This window comes from Dipodomys ordii, unplaced genomic scaffold, assembly GCF_000151885.1.
Source record: "Dipodomys ordii isolate 6190 unplaced genomic scaffold, Dord_2.0 Scaffold29, whole genome shotgun sequence".
Lineage (NCBI taxonomy): Eukaryota > Metazoa > Chordata > Mammalia > Rodentia > Heteromyidae > Dipodomys > Dipodomys ordii.
The window spans coordinates 6,997,163-7,005,291 of NW_012267245.1; positions in this window are offsets into that span (position 1 = coordinate 6,997,163).

Below are 8,129 nucleotides of genomic sequence, written 5' to 3' on the forward strand. Positions count from 1 at the left end.
CTCCCCCTCCTCCCCTGGCCCCACACCCCTGCCTCCTCCTCTACCCACCAGCGTTAAGTGTCCATGCTCAAGTTCCGGTAGGCAGATTCCCCAGCACAGGCCTGCCAAAGAGACATGGAGTTTAAATTGTTTCACGCAGGTCTTACCAAGATGTGACTGCGTCCTCTCAGGGATGGGTACTAAGGATGGTAACGACTGATAGTGAGAAGCTGTTCTCTCAGCAGCCCAGAGAACAAATGCCACCCAGCTCTTAGCCAGCCAGCGGCGAGGCCCCGGAGACCGGGCCTGCGCATCCGCTCAGCCCCGCCGTGGGGACAGAGGGGTCTGGCCATGTGTGTGCACCCCAGGACAGCCAGGGGCTCTGCCCTGGCCGCCGAAGTGTGGGGAACGGCCAGAGGCGGGCGCAGTGGCGGCGGCCACGGTGGCGGTGGCCGCTGAGCCTCTTGGTCTGGCGGTGGACGCAGTGGCGGTGGGCGCAGTGGTGGTGGCTGCTGAGCCTCTTGGTCTGGCGGTGGCCGCAGTGGCGGTGGCCGCAGTGGCGGTGGCCGCAGTGGCGGTGGCCGCTGAGCCTCTTGGTCTGGCAGTGGCCGCAGTGGCGGCGGCCGCAGTGGCGGTGGCCGCTGAGCCTCTTGGTCTGGCGGTGGCCGGGTGAGTCTTTGTCTCAGATCTGGTTCCTTGGGGAGCACAGAGGTGCAGGGACGCCTCGCGGTGCTGGCGGGGCTGCAGCCGCCCCGAGGCTCCCCACCTCTGCCTCCACGTGGGGCCTAGCGGGCCATCAGCAGCGTCAGTGGTGCTCAGACGGTGCGTCCTGCCGAGTGGTCGGACGGGGTCTCGCTGGCCGGACTGGGATCCGTGATGTGCTGGTATGGTGGGCCCGTTTTCCACCACTCTTCCCTCCCGTCCGTCCAAACGGCAGCAGCTCAGCACCTCGGTTGCTCTCGCGTCCTTCAGGGCCTCCTGGACCTTCTCGTCTCTTTCGCCCCTGCTTCGATTCTTTCTGTGCCCCTCTCTTCGGAGGTGACCTCGGAGGGCCCGCGAGCGGTCTCTAATCCTTCAGCAGTCTGGCTTACTGGGGCTCACTACCTGCCGCTCCACGTTCCCAGCCGCCATCTGACCACGCGACTCCGGTCTCTGCGTGCGTGCCTTGTTCGCGCTGGTCCTGTTTCCCCATGCGCGGTGCCTGACGGCCTTTCGTCCAGAGCAAGCGCCCCCTGCTCCACCGCCTCCCACGGCAGGCCCGTGCCGGCCGCACCGGTGCGGCCAGCCCTCCAGGGAGCTCTCCCGTCCGGCAGCCGCCCTGCTCCGTCTCCCAGGTCCCCCGCTGCTCCCCCCTTGGATTTTATTTGCACTTGTCTGTAGAATTGCCTCGTTTCGAAATACTTGTAATCCTTTAAACAAATCACCAGAACAGTGTACTGAGCTCCAACCTAGCTTCCCACCAGGATAACGCATCTGTGTAATGACTGCTCCGTAATCTGATTTAGTGATCAGAACCAGAGTAATCTACATTATTTGAACTTTGCTACTTCCAGTAATAAACTTACCTCCCTCCCTCCATCCCTCCCTCCTTCCTCCCTTCCTCCCTTCTCTTCCTTTCTTCTTCCTCTTCTTCCTCCTCCTCCTCCTCTTCCTCCTCCTCCTCCTCCTCTTCTTCTTCTTCTTTTTTGGTTGGTCGTGGGGCCTGAACTCTGGGCCTGGGCGCTGTCCCTCAGCTCTTCAGCTCAAGGCTAGCGCTCTACCACTTGAACCACAGCACCACTTCCGGCTTTTTTCTTTTTGCTTATGTGGTGCTGAGGAATCGAACCCAGGGCCTCATGCATGCAAGGCAAGCGCTCTACCACTGAGCCATCTTCCCAGCCTCCTTTCTTCTTCTTTCCTATCTTCCTCTCTTCCTTTTATTTGGTTGTCATGGGTCCTTAACTTCCTCTAGCGTGGGTCATTTCCATGATCCTTTTTTCTGACTTTGTCCCTTTTGGAAAGCGCAGACCGACGCTTTTGTGGGATTCTTTTCCATTTGAACGTGCCCATTTTTATTGTTGCTGTTGTTGGATGGAGACTGCGTATTGTAAATGGCACTGTGGGAGAGCCCCTCGGCGGGAACTGTGTGGAATCCACGTCTTGTGCTAGCCATCTTCACTCCGGTCTCCGTGAAGTGTCAGCATCTGATCCCCAAGGAATCTGCCAGAAAGAAGTCCCACAGGCTCACGGCTTCAGGCGTCAGCACGACGTTCTTCCACATGTCTTCAGCCTGGACGTGGAGAGGCGGCTGCCGGGCAGGATGCCCCCCACCCTCCGAGCAGAGAAGTTTCCTGCCCGTACCACGATGATCCTGGTGCTCACGGGGATTTTTTGGCTGAGACAGCACGCCCACCCCAGCCCTGACAGAACACCCTGAGCTTTTCCAAGGACCAAGCTTCCTATAGCACGAACCTTTTAGGGACAAACGGTCCACAATCGCCAGCAGTCACAGGCCGCGGCTCCCGGCGGAACTGGCATGGTGAGAATCGTCCCCCAGCGCCGTCGTTGCTAGTTCTCCGTTAGCAATGGCGTGGTGTGGCGAGTTAGGCGGAGATGATGCAAATATGCTTTCTTCTTATCTTCTCACCCACTTGTTGTAGGTGACTCTTGCCTGCTTTGATGAGTTAGTGGTACAGCTCTCACTGGCATCCACTGGCCGTCCAAGGGGGCTCACTTAGCAAGCCCATCCAGCTGGGAAGTTGATTTGCACCATGCTGCTACATTTAGCAACGGAAGTTCTGCCCTGAGAAAGAGCCGCTCCTCTCTGTATGCACAGAGATGTCTGTAGAGTCTTTGGGTGATAATCTGTGAATGTAAGCGTGACTCTTACCGTTTGGCTCAAGCTGTCCCCGATTTGGCCCCTGGGTGGGTCTTTGGGGGGGGTCCTGGTGTTTGAATCTTGCCCTCCGCTAATCTGTCTGCTCCTGGCTGTGTGTCCCTCCGTGGGTTCCCGTCCTACTTTGTAGTTAGTGACACTTTCCTGTCCCTGGTTTGCTTCATCCTAACATGTGCCCTCCTCTTCTAGATTTGGGCATAGTTTCTTGGAGTCCTCTAATTTTATCTTTATGGCCCAGGTTAAGTATCCGAGCCCAAGGTCAAGCAGATAGTAGGTATTTGAATTATTCTTGCTCCATTGGTGAACCTATGGGTGTATAAAAACGTTTTCTATCCACTCAGCATCCAGTATCTTATTGTTCCTTTTGAAAGCACAGTGTGGCTTTCTGAATGTAAGAAGGCTCTACTTTGTTCTGGCATAATTTTCTAAGCACCTGGGTTTTCTTTGTATTAAATACTAAGTACGACTGACATTGCTTGCTAGGCTGTCGATTTCCTAACTTTAATTAAATGCACTGGAGCAGTTTTTTACCCACACTCCCAAAGCCGTAATTACAAGAGCATATCAGCGCCCAGAAACAATGCATGGCTCCTTCCTGTGTCGGGTGGGGCCGGCGCATCTTCTTAAGTGTTTGCTGCAGGAGTAAAGCGGAGAGCAGTTCCCGTCTCCATGTTTAGAGTAAACGTCTCCGTGAACTGCTGTTGCCAGCTGGGTTTTGGACGCCGCTTGTGAGCGCGTACATGCGCCGGGAACCTGACCGAGGGCCCAGGGCTGCCTTACAGGCCTGTGGGCATGTGTGCCGTGGAGCATTGAAGAAATGAACAATGCCAGTCCGCGTTGCCTGTGCTCTTGGGTGTGCTTTGCAGTGCGTTTTTAGAAGAGCAAGCCTCTTGAAATTGGGAACATTTGCACTGCAAAAAAATGTAGACCGGTTTCTTTCTTTTAAGTCACTGCAACTCTGCTATGAAGTGAAAACACAGAGTGTGGAGACGTCAGGGTTAAAGAGGCCTGCTGCTCCCACGTGGCCACGGGTTTCTCTCTGTGCGTGTGGAATCTTGGAATCTCTCGGGCTAAGAAGTCCCGTGACTTCTTAGAGGGGGGCACTTTCGCGGGCCCCAAACTTCTCCCTGGAGCCCCGAGCTTCCGTGGGTGTCCGTGGCGTGTGGCCGTGGCTCCGCCGTGGCCGGGGTGCTCAGGAGGAGAGCGTGCTCACAGGAGGCCGGCTTTGCAGCCAGCCAGCCAGGCCCCGGCGTCACCGCCGGCTCTTCTCCAAGACACCATTGGCAGTGAAGAGTCTGGGGAGGAGATAAACTCCGCTCCGCTTAGTTCCAGCCGGGGCAGTCTGTGCACGGATGTGTTTATCAGGCATAATAGCCCATCACCACCACCGAGAAGGGTGGCTGGGGTTGAAGGCGTTGATGAATACCACATGACACCGCTTAGAACAATTCCGGGAAGGGCGTCGGCGATGGTAAACACATAAGCCCCTGCGTCTTATTTCGTTTGGCCGCTGTCATAAGCAGCACCGCCTTCTTGTGTGTGACCGCCTGGTATTGTCATCGGTGGGGACTGGAAGGCCCGCGTCCTCGTCCTGGCTCTGCTCCTGGCTGCCGCCCGCCGGCCCGGCCTGCTCTCCTGGCCTTTCCCCGCAGCCGGAATGTTCTCTTGGAGTTGGCTGTGTGTCTCCTGCTTGGATTTGCCCCGCCTTCGGTGCGGGGCTGTAAATGGCGAGGTTAAACTGGAAATCAGAGAGAGGATGGGCCGGATGGGGGCTCAGCGTCCAAGCGGCCACTCCCACACACCGTGGGGGCCCCCAGCCCTCCGTGGGGGGGCAGGCTGTCCTGCCCGGTAGGATCGCAGGATTGCGGGGTCCTCTCTCTGCCAGGTCCACGCGTGGGGTCTGCCGGGGGAGAGCCGGCTGGGGCCGGGCCGCGCCGGTTCACAGCCCCGGGAGCCACGCTGTGCGTGGCCTGCCATGCTTGAGTTCCATGCTTCACGAGCCGCAGACACATGGCCGTTCTAACTGTGGTGCTCCGACCTGCCTGAGGGCAGGCCCGACTCCTGAGGGGTTTTCTTTTCTTCCGCTGACCTTCCGAAGAGCTCAGGATGCACAGCCCTTTGCTTCCCCCCCCCCCCCGGCCATCAATAAGTATCACTGGGGCAGTGGGGGCGGCGCCCCTGCAGCCCCTTCCTCCTTAAGCTCCTGTTCGTCACCATCTTAGTGGTGAAGGTCTTTGACTGAGGGTTGTCTGGCCTGAGCCTCTCTCAGCTCCAAGTCAGCAGATGGAGCTGGGGAGGGGGAGACGCCGGCGGGGCACACGGGCAGTCCGCTCACACAGCGTGGCTCTCCCGTAGGAGTCAGCGTGTAAAGATGCCACACGCGTTCACTCGGCACAGTCCACAAGCGTTCCCTCCCTTGAACACCTAGAGCCCAGGGGAATCTAACCCAGGAAAATCTCCATCCCCTTACTACTCCAGAGAGGGCCACAGACTTAGGACCCGAAGGAGAGCCGAAGAACTGGAGTGTGGAGAATCGGGTACCGAGAAAGAGGGTCCAGGCAGAGACCCGTCCAGGTCTCGCTGAGCACCGGATCCTGCCTAAGTCTATTTGCCCCACGGCCTGCAAAGAATCGACGTGCTCTGGCATGATAAAGCCGTCTCACGTCCCAGAGGCTGGACACCCTTTCATTCAGAGTGGCAAAGGAATGACAGGCAGACGGCCCTGCCGACCGCTCAGCAGGGCCCCGAGACACCAGGTCATCCAGCCAACCCGTCCCTTCGCACGCCGCCTTAGCTCTGACACGGTAGCATCTTCCTCACACGCAAGCTCGGAGGCCGCGGGCAGGGACAGCCGCCTCCCGGCTCATTTCGCTCAGTCTGTTTTCAAAGAGAGCCCGGGAGGTGTGAGCCTCCAAGACAGGCAGGGACGGGCAGGATTGTGGGCGCTGAGTGACGTCCGTGTCAGGCACTACAGAAGCATCTCACCGCTGGTCACCCGAGTCTTTTCAGCAAAAGGGACTGGGCTTTTATGATGCAAATCAGGTCACCTCCTTCCTTATTTCGTTTTGTTTGCAGAGGCTAGCTCACTAATTACGTGGCTAGGTGCTATAAATAAATTTAATTCTTTTAATCTGATGTCTCGAGTCAATAATTCCCATCTCATAACTTTTTTCTTCCCGTCTCCATGAAGGATCGGCACCAGGTTCTGAAATTTGTTTTCTTAAAGGCCTACAAAGAAAGAAGCATCTGTATGGCAAGCATCAATTTATGGAGGACAATTATTGAAAAAACAAATAGAGCCAAACGTGCCTCTGTCTCTGAAATCCCTTCATAAAGCACAATATTGCCTCACATAAATTTAATAGGAGCCAATCAATTTGTACTCATTATTACTTAATGTCGGTGCGGTACAGATCTAGATACACGACTCTACACTAAATGTAATTGTGTCTCAAAAACAATAAAACAGGCTTCATTTAGCATGTGATTCCAAGGAGAATTATTACCCGTGAACGCATCAGAAGAACAAAGGTCTTTTCCTGATATATAAATTAGTTTATATTAGCCAGGAGTAGGTAGTTGATAGAGTTGAATTACAATTTAAAACATTTTTACTGTTTCTAGAAATTGACAAGTCTTTTTGCAATCAGAATTACATAACTTTAACTCCTAAATTTCCATCACTGGCTAAGTTTTAAGTTTATATCTGGGGCAAACAAAAGATAGCAATTATTTGGCGGAACCCGAGGAAGGATTAGGCATTTGAATTGAAAGTACTTCCAAAATCCACTTAAAAATATTATTCAAGCCCGCTGTTGAAAGTATCTCTTAGGACCGTCACTTTTAAAATGCTGGTGAAGTGGGCTGCGGAAGGAAGAGTCAGCAGCTTGAGAAGACAGAACGTTTTTCTCTCTCTTTAGAGCATTAAAAAAAAGTCTGAACCTAGACACACTGCCTGATCAGCGCAAACGTTCTAAGTGGTCAAGTTGCTTAAGATGCTGAGAAAGACAAACCCTTCACCAGGACCACTTACACCCGCAAGGATGAAGAGATCTCGAGAGCTGATTTCTGTTTTCCTCCCTCATCAGAGGAGACTGGAGTTAAAGTAGAAGGGGAAAAAAACAAACCCTTTCAAATGCAGGCCGCCGCGATGTCAGAGTCCTCCAGCACAATCCGAAGCGCGCCAAGCGGAAGATCTGAAATCTTGCTGGACCTCTGGGAGGAGGAGGGGGGGGGTATTACGAGAGAGCCTCTCAAAGCAGACTTGCTGGAGATCCAGCGGCGCGGGGTTAGCTGGGTACTGGAGCCGTCCCAGGGCGGCAGCCAGGTTGCTGCTGAGCCGTCTCCCGGAGATGACCAGCGGTGGTGCCCTGCGCCCAGTCCGGGTCCCGCCTCACCTTCCCCTTAGCCGCTTTCTCCGGAGAAAGCGGGACCCTGGGTCTGTCCACCGCCACGGCCAGCCGGCAGCAGGCCCTCCTGCAGCGTGGACTCTGTAGCTGGAGAAACTCTGCCTGTTACTCGGTGTAGGTGTCCAGCTTTGTGTACCTAAAGGCCGAGAACGCTTCCCTTGGGCTCTGCCATTAGCCCCACTCAGCAGCAGCGAGCAGAGGGCAGAAAACAAAACAAAACGCAGCACCAGCACACCACCAGGAAATTAAAAACTCTGTGGAATTAACCGACCTGCTTGTGTCCCTGAAGTGAGAACGGAATCTTCTTACAGTTTTACGGGATAAAATCCTTTGGTTAAATAACATTTTATTCCACGAGCTGGCTCAACCGAGCAACAAGGGCATCTAACCATATGATTATTTCTTAATTTGCGATTTCCCCACTCAGTGTTACAACAGAAACTATAAACGGATTCTCTTTCTCCTCTCTCTTTTTTCCTTTGTGGCTAATCCACAGAGGCGCTGGTATAGAGACCACCGCTTCCTACTTCCTGAAACAAGCGTTTTCAGGCGGGAGTGTTTTCCTCTCCTTCCTCCGCTGTCCGTCCGTCCGTCCGTACGTATGTTGTGAGACGTGGGCTTCGTAGACTCCGCTTGGTCGTCGTGCGGCGTTGTGGGAACGCAGGTCCCCGGACACCACCATCGAGCACCAGGCTGGGGCCCGTGTTACCCAGCAGGAGGTCAGCTCTGGGCGGGGCGGGTGCGTGCTGGGACACAGCATGAATAGTGGTCTTCGGGCCCCATCTGCCTGGGTCCAGCCCCAGACCCCCTGCCGCACGCAGCCCCTCCCCAAGCCGTGCTCCAGAAGATCTCGGGCACGCGCATCC